This window comes from Rutilus rutilus (assembly GCF_951802725.1).
Source record: "Rutilus rutilus genome assembly, chromosome: 3".
NCBI lineage: Eukaryota > Metazoa > Chordata > Actinopteri > Cypriniformes > Leuciscidae > Rutilus > Rutilus rutilus.
Window position 1 is genome coordinate 34,531,208 of NC_140211.1, and position 21,260 is coordinate 34,552,467.

Below are 21,260 nucleotides of genomic sequence, written 5' to 3' on the forward strand. Positions count from 1 at the left end.
CCTTCGCTCTCCCTCACACGCCATATTATATTCAAGATTTTCTGAAAAAACATCTTTTCTCTGTAAATACTCATTTCAGTGTTAGTGGATAGAACACGTAACGTTAGTGAGAGTGGATTTGAAATGTTAAATCAACCTAGGATTATAGGTTTAAACCCTATATGCATGAATCTGCTTAATTGGTAATTGGATTAACTCAAAATTAGTTTTGACCCTAAAGAAAAATTGAGAGTATTGAGAATGGATACGCATAGTGCATATACGCATCCGCAAGTGTGTGATCTGCTAGACTAGTCTACAACGACAGACTGTTGTGTATTTATTTGCTCTGTTAGATAATTTTGAGCTTCCTGCAACTCGAAGCCTGCCATTTCCCAATACTCATCACACACACACACACACACACACACACACACACACACACACACACACACACACACACACACACACACACACACACACACACACACACACACACACATTTGCCTTCTAAAGTAATCTATAACATGTTGCAACAAATCCACAAATATCCAGAGAGGCTTTTGTTTTTGAATGCACTCGTTTAGACAAAGCTACCAGGGACAAAGCCACCGCACAAATCAGGATAGGAGGACCAACCTGACAACCCATCATCTCTCACAGGAGCATAATGGAAAACGTGTCAGCTGGAGTCTAAGCACAGAGCCCTCATGTTTAAATGGGAAACGATAGTTGTGTAAGATTATCTTCCTGTCCTTTTTCTACAGAGATGACTCCCAAACAGTTGACCAAACCCCACAGCGCTTTAATAATGAGCAAATACAACAGCAAGGGAGGGAGTGGGAGTGGTGAACATTAATAAGAGAGGAAGTGGAGCAACCAGATGCCAGAGAGAAGAAAGGCAAAAAAGAAAAATGGAGATGATTAATATTTAGTGAAATAAGACCATTAAGAACAAAGCCAATATGGAGGCTGTGTTCTTCAAAAAATCAAAAATGATTAATTCAGGTTAATACAAAGCTGGCTAAAATATTTAGTAACTGAGCCAAACTACAATATGAATTAAAATTAAGAGATAAGGAGGCATATTTCCTCTCTATTGGATTACTTTAGGAACTATTTTGTATTTTTTGCTCTTCATTCATCTGTTCTACCTCTTTGACCTTGTGTCTGGAGGTTTCAGAACAGTTTTTGGAAATGGTGTTATACTATAATTGCATTTTCTTTGAAACTATTTTCACTCATAAATTGCTAGTAAATTCCATCAATAATGACAAAGAAACGTCCATTAACACATTGGATTAAAGGTGAAATTTTGAAAAGGAAAGACCAATTGAAGAAAGTTCAATTCTTGTAAAATGTCCAATAATCGTTTTTTTATTTTTTATTATTATAAATTTTTTTTTTACAGTGTAGTAATTACTGAATTAACAGTCTTAGACACCAACATATCTGAACAAATTTGCACAAAGTCTCACTGTAATTCATCATAATTAAGATCTCTGCCATTGTAATCTGTAGATTACTATTAAAATTGCCATGTTTTGTTAATCCAACAGGCTATATGGAATACAATCTAACATTGAGCTGTGACGTCTGTGAGGTAAGTGTAATACAGGGGAAGGGAACATCTCAGTCTTTTATTATGTCAGATTATGCCACTTTATTCATCATGTGAGTATTCACCCTCTGACTTATAAAGAACTTGTTCATCTGTCGGCTCACAGTGATAGGATGATGGCTACATGCAATTTTGGATTGGTAAAAAAAAATTCTAACCATCATGACATGATTTGTTAAAAGGGTAATACCTTGACATTTAATCTGCATTAGATGTATTGTACAAGGAACATACAGTATATATTATTTATAACAGGAAAAATACTGAACTTCACATTGACAGATTCTTTTGACAGACCATAATATAATATATCATAATATTGGCCAATTTGCATGTCTCTTCAACCTTGTAACAGTGATCACCAGTGAAATCCAAGGATCAGTTTTTGCACAGATAAATTATTTAAATAACTATTGACTGTGAAAATTGTGCAATGATATTTACAGTTAAGACCACTATAGCCATTAGCTATTTTGCTCTCACCTTCAGCCTATTTTTCTGTAACAAGGTTAAATGGTGTTGCGCAGAACAAGTTTTGAAAGATAAATGGCATGAAATAATGTTGCGCTTAAGCTTTGTAACAATGCATGATTGTTTTAGGAAGCTGTAGCCACATATGATTGTTTAAAAATTGTCCATTGAAAAAGAAAAAGAAAACATTTTGACAATAATCTGATTCTGAATATCGAGGGATACATCTCCTGGATTTTCTAGTGTTTACCAACCTGATACTTCGGGCCTGAGGTGGGAAACTATAATTTCTTGTAAGTTTAGAAGCAACCTTCTCAAATTAAAGTGTTTTTCCTGAATGTTTTGGTTGGTTTTTGGAGTTGGTTACACTTTATTTTAAGGTGACATAGTTACATTGTACTTACTCAAATAAGTACTGAGTAATAATAATTAACTACATGTACTTACTATAGAGTTAGGGTTAGGGTTTGGTTTAGGGTTAGTTAATTGTAGTTATGCATAATTTACTTTTATTACTAAGTACATGTATGTCACCTTAAAATAAAGTGTTACCCTGGAGTCTCTCTTATATGAAAATATCATATGTTAAATATGTGCCACTGAGATATTTACATAGATTCTTCATGGGTAATAGAAAAAAAAAAAAGATGACATGGTCAAATATGTTATCATAAACATTATGTGCATCCCTACATATTTTATGTTAATATGTTTCAAATTAACGTACAATGCAATCACTACAAATGGAAAGTTCTCTAAATTCTGAATTTAAATGTCTGGTAATTTTTCAAATTGAAAAACTCCTAGCATATCACTCATGAGCAAGAGCAGGCGTTCCTCTCATCGCTGCGTGTCCTCGTTCCAGGCTATCAGCAATATGCATTTATCAAATATGGAGCTGCTGGTCAAGGTCATTTTGAATTATTTGAAGGCATTTCTTATTTTCCAGTCTGTTTAACTTTGGCATGCAGGCACCGAGCAACAGCATACAGCACTATAAAGCATGGTAGGCTTCCATTAAGTGTTTACTACATCTCAAGAAATCATAATAAACTAGAAGGGATGCTGTATGTGGCACTGGCACAGCACAACAGTGGACTATTATAATGACATAATATCAGATGAAGCTCAGCCAAAAGATATAGATTAAGAAATGACAGTGTGATTTTCTGTCGCCATCACTTCCATGAGCAGCTAACAGAATCAATCAAGCTTGGAGGACTAGATGTATGGGGAGTGAATTAATCTAGCATTGTGGTCTTGCTCTTATTGCATAAAGCTGCTAAGAGAATGGCTCACTCACCGATTGGTTTTATTTGTAATGCAGCCGCTCTGGTGGGATCAAGTGGAGTAATTTTGTAATGTCTGCAAACAGCCAGGAGCTGCCATCTCGTGAATAAGATAAAGACCCAACCGTGTCACTCTTCTTGAGGCATTACCTATGAGTCACATGATGGACATGTCTCTGCGTGTTTGGTGTCTTTTTTGAAGCCGAGTCCCCAGGGTAAACTCTCTATACAGCTGTTGTACTCTGTATAATGTCTGATCATTTCTTTTCAATTAACTCCACCGATCAAATTTAGCTCTTAGATTACTAATCAGTTTAGCCATGGTGAAGCAGGAAGAGAGCCTTACAGCAGAGGAGAGTAATTACAAGCAGATTGGCCACTGTTGAGAGCCAATGACACAAAGCGTCTGTGTGATGGAGGAGGATAGTACTCATCAGGGTTTTACAGGCTCACCACATGGGCTCACTGCTCCCAGTGCACTCACTTTACATAATGCTTTATAGTCAGGGACACCTTAAAGGGTCATGAAGGTCTAGATCTACGCGCCCCCTGAACCCCCATAATAAAGATGGACAGTGACATAGAAATTTGCACGATTTAAGCATACGTTCCGTACAATTGAGGTATTATCGAAATATCTAAATTTTAATAACGAGTGCTTATTTAACAACAGGCAAGTAAAACGATCTGGGTTACATTTTAGACACACACACCTCTGAAGGGATAGAAAAGTCACAAGTCACTCGCAAGTCGCAACCTGCATTGGTGAACAAGGCCGAAGTCCACCATTCTCCAGTTCTCGAAGCTCTCTTGAGAAAAATGCTTGCTACACACACATAGTTTAGATGTGTCCGTGGTTGATGGCCAATCAACCGCCCGCAGCCAGAGTCTAGCCCTGGCAGCATCGCGGGGAAAGATATGCAACGCACTGGAACTTGTCAGCTTTGCCTCGTTTAAATATGCTATATAAATAACATTTACTTACTTACTAAAAAGAATCATTTCATTTGTTTGTGAATTGGTCATCACAGCTTTGTGCCATGTCTGCAGTTGCATGTGCAGGAAACAGTGGAGCACACACTACAGATGTAATCTAACTAACGCCACCTCACGAGATGATATCTGACGCAACCGCATATGGATGCGCGCAAACTTAAGATTAGCCTATTTTCGCAGTCTGAAGCCTAATGTCACCTCACTGGAACAGACTTTTTGCATCATCAACTCACTTCACAGCAATGCACTAGGCATAATTTCCACCAAATGTGCTTTCAGAGCGGTTATATTCTTGAGTGCAGAGCAGTTTTCATCCCGATTGACCAGTGGAGACAGGTGGCACATTGGCTCTTATATTAGATTACAGGGTGAGATATGGCAACCATTGACATGCAGAAGTGGTATTTAACCATAGCGGAGTACTAAGTGAGGAGGCGAAATATGAATTAATAGAACCGCTCCCGTGTGGTTAACAGCAGTAAGTAATCAAGTAATTCATATGCTTTTCCTCTCTGATAGGTGCTGCCAGCTGTGTCTGTGCTGCATAAGGAGATGACAGGCCTCTGATGCCAGCTTGCGGATGATTAGGAGGACTATCATACCAAAATGCCAGCTGCTGTGTCTTTCTACAAGAGCAATCACCAACACTATTGTTGGGACCGTATGAACATGCCAAAAAGCAATAGTTTAAATTGGGCATCTACCTTAATTTTTAGCACGGAAGAAATGTATTTCCTGTGAAGAATTCCAATTCATTAGCCACCATAGGTAAATAACTGCAAAAATAACGAACGGTAAAACTATTTGCGCTAAAAACCAGTGTGTTTATTATAATCAATCAATCAATCATTAATCAATCAACAGCACGTACAGTTTTACCTCATTCTTTTTCTTTAAGTCCACATGCACACTGAAACAAACACGAGTAAATGGTGTTTGTTATCCATTGCCACATAAAACATGTGAAAGGAAATGGAAGGAAAACCAAATGGAAAGAAGGAGAAAAATGTTTTATGGTTTCTTTTGATTAACATTAGTAAATTATCATTCACTGTACACTAATTAGAGCAGTGAGGGTGCTGGAGAGACTCAGCTGGAGTTTAAGATGAACTAAAACACACAATTAAAGGCAGTCCTTGCACGGTAATTTCCGAGGGCATGTTGAAAACTCTGCACACAGCTCAGAAGCACTTTGTAAATCTCCTGTGGCCACAGAACTACTCTACTCCATCCACTACAGTTAACATGCACCAAACTATATGCTTTTTAAAGGCAGGGCCATCAAGCATGCACAGTTCAATCATCTGCATCCTCTCAAAATAACAGAAAGTTTCATTAAAGTACACTGTCACTTTTTTGTTCAAAATTAACAAAATTTAAATGAGTCAATACATCATCAATCCTTCTTCCAAAACACATTTTTGTCTTACCGTGTTTCACTATGGTAAGCCTATTATGAGCGTATATATATACATACATACATACAATGTTGTTATTTATTCAATTTAAAGTGCCTCTTTGAGGTTAAAACATGTAGGCTATTTCCATATCACCTTGTTTGTCTTGATGTGTCTGACACAGCCGTCCTTGTCATTATTAAAGGAATAGTTCACTTAAAAATAAAAATTCTGCCATCATTTACTCGCCCTCGAGTTTCAGACCTGAATGAATTTCTTTTTTCTGCTGAACACAAAGGAATATATTTTGAAGAATGTTGATGGACCCCACTGACTTCAATAGGGTCCATCAATTGTTTGTTTAACGACATTCTTCAAAATATATTCCTTTGTGTTCAGCAGAAGAAAGAAATTCATACAGGTTTGAAAGAACTTGAGGGTGAGTAAATGATGGCAGAATTTTCATTTTTAAGTGAACTATTCCTTTAATGCCTATCCCTCATATATATGCCGTGTTTGATTATAGTTTGTGTATTAACTAACATTGGTATGTACAAATAAAATATAACATCTCATTATAGAGATTTTTCACTTACTGTTACATTTATTACCACCATTACCATAATAGTGGTTAGAAATATATTAGAATAAATGTCAATTTAATTTAATTTATCAACTTTAATAACAATTTGTATTTCATTTAATTAAAATGTAACACCCTTTAAATTTAAAAGGTAAGGACTGTTAATACATCAAGATTTTTAAAGTAAAAGCTATATATATATATAAAAAAAAAATATATATATATTTTTTAAATAAAAGTTCACCAGCAATAACAACGGTGCATACCACAATATTGGTTTAAATTTCTGAACACATGATATTGCCACATATAGTGCAATCTGCAAGTTATGATTGGCTGTCTGACAATAAGTCTAGCTTATTTTCCATGTACCCAGTTGTATTGCAAACGATTATGTTGTATTGTAACACTATTACACCAGCCAGGAGAAAATAAATTAAAAGGAAAAGAGTCAGAGCCAAAGAGAACACTAATCACCATAGTGGTGATTTCACATGAATAACTTTTACACAATCATTTTACAAATTCATTACGATATGCTGTTGTTGATTGTGTTGTCGCAGATGCTGGATTGGTTTATTGAGTCAGCCAGAATTGTTGGAGATGCTCTAAAGATTTACGGCTGAAGCATTAAGATTTCTGCTGACATAAAACAAAGAACATTCCATCAGATTTCTTGAGGAACTGCCATGGAATTACTGGTGTGAGGATTTAAACCACAAATAAGATCCTCTCATTGACGTTATTGCTTTTGAATAGCTGAAGCAGGTATTCTTTTAACTCTTTTTTGGATATCCATATCGTCAACACTATGGCATCTTTAAAGCAGTTGTTTAAATATAGATTTACTGTCATCTATCCTCATGATTAAAACATTCTTCTGTAGAAGAAATCAGAACAGATCAAATACACTGAAAATCTTGTACTGACAGCTGAATGAAACACAGACAGTCCACTGAGATTGTTCAACACAATAGTATTGTATGTCCAGGACTGTCTGGATTCCGATAATTTGTTGTGGACCCAATTTCATTTGTATAATAATGAAACTGTTTAACAGTCAATTGTGTTTTAATGCAAATGAGGCGTAGAGGTGAGTGCAAGAGATGAGTATACTCCCGCACATACACTCCCCTTAAAATGGACAATGTAAGAAAATTGAATACATTAACCTTTCCTGCCTTTGTTTTTATTCTACTGCTTGATACTTTAATGAAGTAACAGTGGTCAGCAATACTAGCAGCCCTGGAACCAAGGCAAACCACCTGATTATCTGACTGCAATCAGCCTTTAAGCAAGAAAATATACTGGTACAAAATAATGCATTAGGAAAATGGGATTCTTTTTCAATCCCCTCTTTAAAAAAAGAAAGAAGTCAGTCATCATGCTGTATGAATAAAAGGTCACCAGTGCTTTTCAAGTGGTAGGAGATAACAGAAAGTTCCATCAGCCATTTCAGATAGCCTCACAAAATCACACAAAGAAGTGTTAGAAGCGACTTATCCAGAGGGAAAAAGTTTTTTTGTTGAGCAGCCCTCTCTGAGCAGCTATACGCTTGTGACAGTTCCTGTCTTTTGACTGCATCCCTCATTATGAAGCATCTTGCATCAAAAGTCCTGTCTGTCACATGATAACCTCCTGAAAAAGCTAGATATCCATAAAACAAATCAAGCTGCAGACAACGCTTAAACACTTAAATTCTCAGATTAAAAAAGGAGAATCAGAAGTGACTGCATTTTCAGTGTCCATTCGCCAACACAGAATCATTAAAGGGGACATATTATGCAAAATTATTTTTTTATAAGGTGTTTGAACACCAATGCGTGTCCGCAGTGTGTGAGAACAACCAGCCTATAATGGTAGATTCAGAGCTGATTCAGAATTGAAAAGGCCAAGTTTTTATTTCCGTTTTTTTTTTCTAAATGTTCTGTGGGCTGTAATTAAGTAGAGTTAACATTTGTTGTCTAGTTGTCTAGTCAGTTGACAAATGCAGTGAGTAACACATTATAGAATGTATAAAGCAAAGCGTCAGTAAGCAACCAGTCGTGATTAGGGCCATCTGACTGCTTTTATTGGGATAAAATTCTCTAAAACGACAGTCATACAAAAGAATAAATGCATGAGATTACAATTCATAAAAAGAAAACAATGTATTTCCTTGCAGCGAGAGTGACAGACAACGCGATATACGGGGTTCAACCGCGGCTGGCTGGATTGAGCGTCCAGCAAAGCGTCAGCAAGCAACCAGTCGTGATCACGGGCCATTTGACTGCTTTAATTTGGATAACTGGCCCCAAAAGATCAATCATACAGCTAGAGAGGGAGGAACACAAAACACAAAAACTGCCAAAAATAAATGGTTTCTGAAACTTGCCAAGGCAGACTGCCAGCCAGCCACTGACAGGTCAAGTGACATGCCAGTGGCGGCTCCTGCCAGCCAGTTGAAGATTGAACCCCTACTGGAGTTTTTACTGATGATGCCCTCACATTCTTTCACAATTAGCATAAATACAAGTTTCCTGGTTAAAAACGGCAAGGACAGCTATAGCCAAGTTTGTTTACTATTAACTATTAAGACTGTGTGTTTTTTTAAGCTAAAGCTTCACATGCACATTCTGGGGACATCAGAGACTTATTTTACATCTTGTAAAAAGGGGCATGATAGGTTCCCTTTATATTCAATTCAAATTTCAATTCAAATTTATTTGTATAGCGCTTTTCACAATACATATTGTTTCAAAGCAGCTTTACAGAAAGTGCATTTCAGAAATGTACATAGAAATATAAAGTTAGTTAATCATGTATTAATTTAGGGCATAACATCGCTGGCGTTGAGTCGTCTCTTCACAGGCATCGAGTCATCTCTTCACAGGCGTCGAGTCGTCTCTTCACGGGTGTTGGGGCATCTGAAGTCTCCATGAGAGGCTGGATACAAACTGGAGCTGACGAACTCTATTTACCTCGGGACTAACGTCCCGAGATAACAACAGAAAAGCAGATGGGAAATAATTAGCATAGCTGCTGTTCATAATATTAATGCATTTTATCCGATTTAACTGTAGTATAAAAGGTAAGTATTATGTGAATGCTTGGCTAAAGAGATGCGTCTTTAATCTAGTTTTAAACTGGGACAGCGAGTCTGAGCCTCGAACAATATCAGGAAGACTATTCCAGAGTTTAGAAGCTAAATGTGAAAACGCCCTCCCTCCTTTAGTGGACTTAGATATCCTAGGAATGACCAGAAGCCTCGAATTTAGTGATCTTAAAGAGCGCGATGGATTGTAGGACAATAGAAGATCCGGTAGATACACTGGAGCAAAACCATTTAGGGCTTTATAGGTCAGTAGCAATACTTTGTAATTGATAGGTAACTTAATAGGTAACCAGTGTAGAGATGATAGAATTGGTGTTATATGATCATATTTTCTTGACCTAGTAAGAACTCTAGCAGCTGCAACTGTAGCTTGTTTATTGAGGACGCAGGACAACCAGCTAATAAAGCATTACAGTAATCTAGTCTCAAGGTCATGAATGCATGAATTAACTTTTCTGCATCAGAAACAGATAGCATGTTACGTAGCTTAGCAATGTTTCTAAGGTGGAAAAAGGCTGTTCTTGTAACATATGAAATATGATTTTCGAAAGACAAGTTGCGGTCTAGTATAACACCCAGGTCTTTTACTGTAGTGGATAACGTAACAGGACATCCTTCTAAATTAAAGTTGTATTGCAAGAGGTTTTGTGGGCAGTTTTTTGGACCAATAAGTAATACCTCCGTTTTATCTGAATTTAATAGCAGAAAATTACACGTCATCCAGTATTTTATATCTTTAACACACTCTGTCAATTTAGATAATTTAGTGTTTTCATCTGGTCGTGATGAAATATATAATTGACTGTCATCAGCATAATAGTGGAAATTAATTCCATGTTTTCTTATTATATTACCAAGTGGCAGCATATATATTGGGAATAGAGGGCCTAACACAGATCCTTGCGGCACTCCATAGTTTACTGACGTTATCTTCGTTTTAGAAGATTTTTCCCCATTTAAACAGACAAAATGGTAGCGGTCTGATAAGTATGATCTAAACCAGTTTAATGCCTGTCCCTGAACACCAGTGTAATTTTGTAGGTGATTTAAGAGTATTTTGTGATCTATAGCAGTGGTTCCCAATTCCAATCCTCGTGACCCACTGCTCTGCACATTTTGTAGGTCTCTCTTATCTGACACACTCAGTTCAGTTCATGGAGTCTCTCCTAATGAGCTGATGATCTGGTTCAGGTGTGTTAAATAAGGGAGACATACAAAATGTGCAGAGCAGTGGGTCACGAGGACTGGAATTGGGAACCACTGATCTATAGTGTCGAACGCAGCGCTAAGATCGAGTAAAACTAGTATTGAGATACAGCCTTGGTCAGAAGCTAGAAGTAAATCATTTGTAATTTTAACGAGCGCAGTTTCTGTGCTATGATGCGCCTGAATCCTGACTGAAAATTTTCATAGATATCATTTTCTTGCAAGAAAGAGCACAATTGAGCGGACACAACTTTTTCTAGTATTTTAGACATAAATGGAAGATTTGAAATGGGTCTGTAATTTGCTAGGTTATTATGATCTAATTGTGGTTTCTTAATGAGAGGTTTTATAACTGCCAACTTTAATATTCTTGGAACATGACCTAAAGTTAAAGACGAGTTAATAATATTGAGAAGAGGCTCTTCCACTACAGGTAACACTTCTTTCAGTAGTTTAGTGGGTATTGGATCTAATAAACATGTTGTTGGTTTAGATGCAATGATAAGTTTATTTAGCTCTTCCTGTCCTATAGTTGTAAAGCGCTGAAGTTGTTCTTGAGGGGCGTTAATTGAGGCTGAATCATAAGACACCATTAAAGATTGTACATTTACAATTGTGTTTCTGATGCTTTCTATTTTCTCAGTGAAGAAATTCATAAAATCATTACTACTACACTAACGGAATATTTTGCTCAGGTGATGTCTGTTTATTTGTTAGTCTAGCCACGGTGTTAAATAAAAAACCTTGGATTATTTTGGTTATTTTCTATTAGTTTGCGGAGATGCTCAGCCTTGGCTGCTTTTAGGGCCTTTTTATAATGTGACATACTGTCTTTCCACGCGATTCTAAAGACCTCTAAATTAGTTTGTTTCCATTTACGCTCTAAATGACGAGTTTCTCTCTTGATAACATGCATAGCACTGTTGTACCATGGTGCTTTAGTTTTCTCTCTAACCTTTTTTAATCTAATTGGTGCAACAATGTCTAATGTACTAGAGAAAATGGTGCTCATACACTCTCAGAAAAAAAAGGTACAAAAGCTGTCACTGGGACAGTACCCTTCAAAAAGGTTCTAAAATGTACCATTTAGGTACTAATATGTACCTTTGAGGGACTAATATGCACTCTTTAGGTACAAAAGTGTACCTTTTGAAAAGGTACTGACAGTGACAGCTTTTGTACCTTTTTTTCTGAGAGTGTAGTGCTAGTCATTTCCTCTCGTTCATCTGTTTGTTTGGGTTCACTGAGCAGCTGAGATAGATCAGGTAAGCTATTTGAGAATCTATCTATTAATTAATGCTTTATCAACATTGACCAATAGATCTGAGAGAAAGTCTGCAAACTCTTTTAGGAAATCAGCATAGGGCCCTGGAGGTCTATATACAGTAGCCAAGGCTAGAGATAATAGGGATTTCTTTCTTACATCAAAGAGCGTAATATTTAGCACAAGTACTTCAAATGAATTAAACCTGTGACCTGTTTTCTGAGTAACATTAAGAATATCTCTATAGATTGTTGCAACACCGCCGCCACGACCAATCAGACGGGGCTCATGCTTATAACAGTATCCTGGTGGAGTAGACTCATTAAGACCGAAATAATCATTTGGTTTAAGCCAGGTTTCAGTAAGGCAAAGTACATCGAAACTATTATCTGTGACCATTTCATTTACAATAACCGCCTTAGGTGTGAGCGATCTAATGTTTAGAAGACCTAGCTTTAGAAATTTTTGTTCACTAATATTGAGATTTTCTGGTTTAATCACAATTCGATTTTTCCTAGATCCTACAGTAGATTTAATGTTTGACCTCACTAAACGAGGAATAGACACAGTTTCTATATAATGTTCTACATTGGTACTTATATCAATTAAGTTGGGACAGCAAAGACTGTGATTTGGACTTTGACTTACTAGTCATATGGTGTGTAACGTCTTGGAGATGTTGTCCGACAGAAGAGCCGCTCCGATTCTGCTGGGGTGAAGGCCATCAGCATGGAAGAGCCTAGTTGCTCCCAGAACAGATTCCAATTATTTACAAAGAGCAGTTTCTGTTCATTACACCATGACATTAGCCATTCATTTAGAGCAAATAATCTACTGAACCTTTCATGTCCTAGTCGGTACGTGGGAAGCGGTCCAGACACGATGATCATTGTTTCAGGCGATGTGCTGCGTACCGTCTCGATCAGGCTCCTGTAGTCCTTCTTCAGAACCTCCGTCTGCCGGAGCCTGATGTCGTTCGTTCCCGCGTGCAGCACGACAGCTCCGACGCGCTCGTCACCGTTTAGGATCTCGGGAACCTGCGCAGCAACATCGAGAACACGAGCACCAGGAAAGCAGTGAGTGCGCATCTTACCTTTACCTGAGGTAGCGTGGACATGCCGGACGATGGAATTGCCGATGATCACAGCGTCGCATTCCGTCTCGCGAAGAGGGGAGAAGCGGTTCCGGGTGGAGATCTCGAAGACCAGGAGGGGCGGAGAGGCCCTTGCTCTGGTCCTGGCTCACGTCTTCCGCTGTGGAATCACCCAGGGTCCATGGTGTTGTGTCGGTGCCGGAGTGAATGAAACCAGGGATGATCGCGTCCTGGGTGCTCGGGTCCTGTGCAGAGAAACACACGGAGTAGACGAGGTCGGAGTCAAAAGGTTACTAACCACTGACTTGTGAGCATCGGCGCGTGATGTTTCAAGCGCTGATCGCCGATCTCGCAGCTCGGTTTGCCTCTCTAGTAGGTCGCGGATCTGCTTGTCCACCGACTCCAACTCCAACTGCACAGAATGCAGCTCGAACATATCCTCACCTGCACTCAAAGGTAACATTAGACACACATCCGATATATTCGCCATTATAGCAGATGTGCTATAATGGCGAATTATAGCTTTCAGTGATACGGGTGTAAATAAGACGATCGATAGGCGAGACCACGCGTGCAATGCTAGCGGGCTAAGGCTAGTAGCGGAAGTTCGGAAAGTTGGATATAAGTAGCGATATCAAAGCAATCCGATAGTTTTTTATAGAGAATAGTATCGGAGATATGTTCACACGCTGTAAAAATAGAAAATGTTAGTTTGTAAATGAGCGTTAAGAAGAAAATCAAGGATTATGAATCAATTCGACGGAGCTCCAAACACAAACAACGGGCTCGATTCAGTGAATAATTGCTGTAAAAACACTGGCATGGGCAAGAGTATACGTTTACAGTACATGTACTAAACATAGGCTTTATTCCTGAATTTTCAGCATCATTACTCCAGTCTTCAGTGTCACATGATACTTCGGAAATCATTCTAATATGTTGATTGTTGCTCCAGAAACTTTTTTTTTTTTGCTATTACCAAAGATGAATTTTTTATTGAACTTTCTATTTATCAAAGTTTCCACAAAATAATTTTAACACTGATAATAATAGGAACCATTATTAATAATGAGCACCTATAATAAATATTGTGCAGTTAATTATCATATTGTATTTTCAGAAAGTTTTGGAATATTTTTCCTCTCCCCAAATTGTCACTACCGAAACACAATAATAATTATTTAATAAGAAGGCTTATATTGACCTATTCATATTTTGTTTACATCTACCTTGTAAATATATGTTTTGCTATTTAAAAAAAAAAAAAGTTTTCACAGGTAAATCAATAACAATTACAATTTTAACAATATTTCAAGTGTAATTTATAAGATTTGTTGTATTTTGAACCCAATCTTTCTTTGTAAAAGGCATTAAGTTAATCATACTGATTTCAAAGTTAAGGATTCATTAGTTTGAATATGCATTGAACCAAACACTATAATAGCATCTTAGTTGATTATTCAATATACTTTATTTTAGACCAAACATCCATGTTTCGGTCGTGATGGCACATTTTCTGTAGTGACAGTAATGTATTGGTAGCGACCACATCATATTACAGAATTTTAACTCACATATAAAACACTACTAAAACATACTAAGATACTAATGATTTGCATAACTGTACTAAAGTTTTGTTTATTTCACCCAAATAAATGATTATGTGTTCTCTTTTGTCACTACCACAACAATGATGACATGTTTCGGTCATGACTGTTTCGGTAATGACAATTTTAGCTACTTTTGAGCCAAGTTCAACGATGATAATCAGCACATGGTTAACTAGCACAGTTCTGAACAGTTGTACACACATAAAAACAAAATTTTATCGAATAACACTAAAAAAAAACATGATGTCACAACCGAAACATCACCACATGTTTTGGTCATGACTGTTTCGGTAGTGACAATTTGAGATACTTTTGAGCCTAGTTCAAAGATGATAATCCGCACATGGTTAACACAGTTCTGAACAGTTGTACACAATTTTATGGAATAACAGCCAAAAAAGTTTGCTTAATTGCAGAGAAAAAGGTGTTTGGTAGTGATGTTCCTTAAAGTTACACACAGATTTTCAGACTTTTGAACACATTTCCCTCGAAGTTATGGTACCTATCTATATTGAAAAAGAGGTTATGAGAGAAAGGCACACAGGAATATCTCCTGATCAAAAATGTAGGGGTGTGGTTAAAATCAGTCTCAGCCAATGGACTAAAACACACACTATTTCAGTAGTGACATGAAAATGCGGGACACATTTTTTTACATAAAATTTCATGATTTAAAAATAAAATATAAAATATATATATATATATATATATATATATATATATATATATATATATATATATATATATATTTTTACTTTACTTTATAAAATAAATCAAACAGATATTTAAAAAAAAAAAACAAAAAAAAAACATTTCAATATCATTTTCACAAGTTGAAATTTAGGGGTTAGGGTACGGGACAGCCACCTCCCAATGGAAAGTACCCAATAAATGATGATTTTATATATATTAAGCTTACTTATATTTTAAATATTATTGTGGGATTCAAAAGATACTAGAAGGATCTTAGCAAACATCTAAAATTTTAATACTTAAATGCTTTTTAAATGTGTTTTTTGTTTGTCGGACAGCAGTTTGCACCAATTCTGTAGAATGGCCCATATAGTTGTATAATTACTCATTTCGTGATTTGGGTCATATTGCCTACCCCTAAAATGTGTGTTGGCTTTCAAACGCAGTAATACTTATGGACTAATATTAGTTTCAATATTAAAATGGAATGTATCTCAACACTATGGTGGTCGAAGTTGCACTCCTTCAGCCACTGTGTTAGAAAGATCTCAAGGATAGTGGAGGACTCTAAAGGTCCTTTCAGAACATGCTGGAGGCATGGGCTGGAGACATGGTTGCCAAGAGCAAATATTGATTTTCCTCTCTTCCCACTGTGGGTTTCTCCAGCAGTGACAAGTTCAGGCCTCACCCACGCTGTGTAAAAACCAGTGTGTGGGATTTAAGTGAATCAGCCATATGTCCCCTTCAAAAAATGTCCTCCAAGGCTTTCTTTTTCACACACTCATCAACACAACTCTATCAACACATCCTTCAGGGATGTCAATCTCCTCTAATTTAGATTTCAATCCAGCCTCCCTCGCCACCCTGTGATTCGCACATGCTGTGAGCACTGGGTTGTTTCCATGCATGTTGTCCTATTTTCATTAGACCTGTCACTCCCATTGCCATTTACATGGGCACATTTTCATGAAAGCTCCCAGATGTAGACATCGCAAGCACAACGAAGCAATGACAGCCACATCAGCATGCTTCTCCTAATGCCTAGCTCCCTTCTGCTTTCCTCAAACAAAGCTTTCTCCTGCTAATAATATGCTGGCAAGAAGGAACCCTCTCCTCTTCGAGAGAGATTACATGCTTCAGAGTGGGGTGCATGGCTTGGTAAGTGGTGTCTTCCAGGGATTATGCTATTACATCTTTGTGTGTCAGTTGATAAATGAAGTAGCTCAACTGTGCATGTCGTATAAAATATCCAATTAAAATGAACCACGGGGCAAAAACTGAACTCACTGGTGCTACAATACAGTGGCATAAGGGCATAGGAGCAACCTGTGGCAAGTTGCTCTAAGAATTCTATTGTGCCTTTAAGCAAGGCACTTTAAAACAGATTGCAATGAGCTTAAATGGTTTCTTATGAAAAGTATCTGTGAAACTATCATACTTAACTGAAGATTCTTATATGTTTAAATAATGTTTTGTTGTGTTGCTGAAAAGATACTTGCTAAAATGGCACCTTTATTTGCTTAGAGTGTGCATATGCTGCAGATTTGTGAACTGTTGCCAATGATTCCCAATAATGTTAAGTGTAATGGATTATAGAGTTAATAGTTAATGTAATTAAATTCCTTTTTTTAAATTAAAAAGCAGTATAACTGACTTAAATTAATAATGCAATTACTTTTTCCATTAAATAATGAGCAACATTATCTGATTACAATTTTAGGGAAGCAATTAATAATCTGTGTTTGTTTTATTTATTTATCTTTTTTTTGTGTGTGTGAAATTTCCCAACACATCTTCCCTAACACACACAGTAATTTTCCTGGAAAGATAACTTATTACTGACATGTTTTCAGATTGATCGCAATTGGGCTATTGATTTAGATTCTGGTCTTGGTAGTAAGTTTTACAGTTCCTTTTTTTTTCTTTTTTTCTTGCACTTTAGGGATTAGGATTTTTATATATATATATCTAAGAGGTATAGACATTAATCATAATGCCTACTTAAATACCAAAGAAAAAGAGAAGATGTTCATGTCATCTTGTCCGTGGTGAATAATCTACAAACCCCGCGTTGGCGGGTGTTTTACACAAGATTATTTGTGTCTGACAGTAGGCTATGTCAAATTCGAGTTGCCTGCCATTTTAAAGACATTTTGTGCTGCATATTCAGGTCAAATTGTTCATTATCAAGTAGTTAGTGTTTTAATACTGCTGCATCTAAAGTGCATGAACACACACACACACACACTTGTGGTTTACGAGGACCCTCCAGACATAATTATTATTATGCTGTACAAACCGTATATTCTATCACCTTGCACTAACCCTACCCCAAAACCTACCCATCACAGAAAACTTTCTGCATTTTTGGAATAAAAAAAACAACAACGCAGTTTAGTATGTTTTTTAAAGGTCTCATATTGTCAAAACTGAAATTTCCTGGCTTTTTTTTATGACAACAGATGTCAAGGGGCTATGAAACTACCATATAAGTTTCAAAACAGTTAATCCACAGACAAATGCACACAGCCTGCATAAAGTAGCTGTGCCTTTTCACGAGCCGTTGTGTCTTCCGTATAAATGTGATGTCAGAACTACCCATTCACCGCCTTTAGTCACCACCCCAAACACTGCCCACCGTCACAAAACTACATCATTGCACAGGCTTCCGAATAACATTAATATAAGAGAACAGTGGCTAATGTTTATTTATTCAGAAATGCCAAAGCAATTTATGTCGATCTTAACCGTCTGTTCTGCACAGTTCACAAGTGACTGCTTCGTCAATCAGGCACAGTTCAATGCTGGTTTTTCAAAGAAGCTACTCCTCAAAGATGCTGCAGTCCCTACAGTTCATAGTTTTACAAGTTTACCTTGGCCGTCAATGGCAGCATGTTCTCGCAATCTGTGGGCATCCTTGCACATTACCATCTTTGCACTACTTACCACAAGCCTACACCTTTTACAGAAAAAAGTAACATTGTAAAAGAAATTGTAGCACGTCAACTTATCAGTAGGAAAGCAGTAGTTACATAGCTTACTGCATTCGGTGTCTGTCTGCTAATGTTACATTATAAAGCAGTTAAGTGTTTCAAAATCAGTGTATAACTAGCTATTAATGTACATATTTTGGACATTTAAATCGAATTTGACAACAACAACAAAAACCTACCACTAAACCTACCCATCACAGAAACCAGAAAGATCACAGAAAATGTTTCCATTTTCAAAACACATCACTTAGTATGATTTATTAGCTGTTCCCTTTTGAGGGAACAGGCGCTGCGTCGGAAGTAGCAACGTTATGGGAACGCCTCTGCGTGATTGCATCTGAAGCACCTGTAAAATCACTCATTGGTGGAACGTTGTGCCATAATGCATGACGGTGTACCACAAAAACTATAAAGGATGGCCGGACCAAACATAGTCAGCTTCTGTGCCCTCAGTGTGAATTGTTTCTCATTTGGTGTTGTTTGTCCCATTAATAAATGAATAATTAATTAGATATATGGGAGGTGACACACAGTCAGCTCTTGAGGGGAGCTCTGATGTTCATTAATAAAATGTCCTGACATGCACTATCAGAGTTTTAGCTCCGCTCCTGTTGACTTTTCTTTTAGAGGGAAGAAAGTCTTAAGCACTAAAGAGTCGTGTAGCTCGGATCTCGCGTTTGTTGAGGAAACGCATAGATTATGGGTCCGCAAAAGATATTATATAATGCCGGAGGGAACTGAGCAGACGGGTGATTCCCATTCTCCGACCGCGTGCGACAAATTATGTATGTTTGCAAGAAATTATTTTATGATTCTTTATTTGTATATTGAAACTATTCTAATAATATATTCAGCTAATCATCCAGACTGTTCACTTGTCTGTTTTTTTTTTTTTTTTTTTTTTTGGCAGTATTTCATTTGAGGAAATAAATGGTGAAATAGTTGTCTGGCTTTGTGATGTTTTTATTAATATAGGCTAGTATATTCAGTAGGGTTGGGTACCGTTCACATTTTAACCAGTACTTCGGTGCCGGTACCCAATGGTACTTTTTAAAAGTACTTCAGGTATGTTTACCTCAATAATTGTAAAGAAACTTTAAGTAATTTATAGAAGTGTTATTGAGATTATGCCAGAGCTGCCTTGGTCACTGTCTGTCATTGTCTGTGATGTTTTGTATATTCATAAAAACAACCATTTTAATAAAAAAGAAATTTGTGTGTGTGTTGTGTATTTTCTGGTAATTATAAAACACATAAAGACATACAACATTAATTTAATTTGTAATCTTTTAATCATATGAAATTAAACAAACTTTTTTGTCAAACAACATGCTGCACAACTGAGCATTATACTGTTAAAATTAAACCATGGAAGAAAATTGTGATTATTCCTTAAAAAATAAAGTTCTCTTACGAGAGTACTCTTGTGTTGCGTAAGTTTAGCTTACGCTACGGGAAAACTCCATTTCTCGAGAAAACTGAAGCAAAAAATTATCCTTAATTTTTAGAATGTAAAACACATTTGCTGCAGCAGGCAGACATAGGCGAGGCAGCTCGCGCCCCTATTGGCTGCTCTGCGGCAACTGCTGCAACCTATCAGTGCGTCAGACATGACATCAGCGCCAATGAGAGGCTCGCCTCGCGCTGTCGTCATGGCCCGCAAAAGGGGTGTGGCTTCAGCCTATAAAAACCCCTCGCCCAGGTTGCACAAGTGATTTCGTCTCCTTTCAGAGAAGGACTTCGCTGGATTTTCGATTGAGAAGCAACGCCGTGGAACAGCATCTCAGCGGGATGAGCTCGTGTCAAGGACACCGGCTGGATATTCGCCGCCTTCGCTCGCCATACCTGCTGCGCTATCCGGCGCTCATATCCTTTCACTGCTCCGTGTGTGTTCGCTGCTGTGACACACACGTTCTCTCACCTAAAAGAGCAAAGGCATTTTTCAATGCCCACCATGTCCTGCGGCTCGTGCCGAGCCGTTCTCAGCGACGGGGACCGCCACGAGTTGTGCGCTTCCTGCCTGGGAAAAGAACACACGGACCACGCGCTCGCCGACGGCGGCTGCCGCGAATGCGAATCTTTGTCTCTCTCGACCCTGCGGGCTCGACAGGGTTTGTTCGCCATCAAGTCCGCTGTATCTACGCCTCCTGCTGGGCCGCGCCGTAAAAAGCGCCGCTCACAAAGGCCACCAGAAGCCTCTGTGAAAGAGCACTCGCCGGCGGTGTCCCCACAAGCCTCTTTCTCTGAGTCCCCCGTCTCATTCCTCGACGGCCAACGCCCCGCTGCCGCGGCGGCCGGAGAGATGGAGTGGGATGCCGCGGAGGACGACAGCTGTTCGATCCTGGCGTCCGGGAGCGAGGACTGGTCGGGATCCATCCCTGACCCCGCCCCGTCGACTCAGGAATCCAGCGTGAGGGCTTCCGTCGACGCTGAGCTTCTCCGCCTCCTCACAAAGGCCGTAGAGGATCTCGGCCTTGACTGGTCTACGCCCCAGGAGCCCGCGCCTAACAGGTTGGATGGCTGTTTCCTGCCGGGACGTCGCTCTGCATCTGTTTCGAGGCCCGCTCCTTTCCTCCCCGAGCTACATGATGAACTCTCCAGGTCGTGGGGAGCCCCGTTTTCCGCCAGGCTCTCCGCGGTTGACGGCGCAAAAGACAGGGGATATCTCTCCGTTCCTCTGGTCGAGGAAGCTGTAGCGACTCACTTGTGTCCGCCCTCTGCGAGATGGCGGTCCAAGTCGAGTCTGCCTACCAAAGCCTGCCGGACTACTTCAACGCTGATTGGTCGCGCCTACGCAGCCGCCGGTCAGGCTGCATCCGCCCTGCATACCATGGCCGTTTTGCAGATTTACCAGGCTAACCTTCTCCGTTCACTGGACGAGGCTGGCCTATCCGGCGGAGGGTGTGACGGATCTGAGAAGCGCGACGGACCTAGCTCTCAGAGCTACTAAGGCCGCCGCCCAGGCTATCGG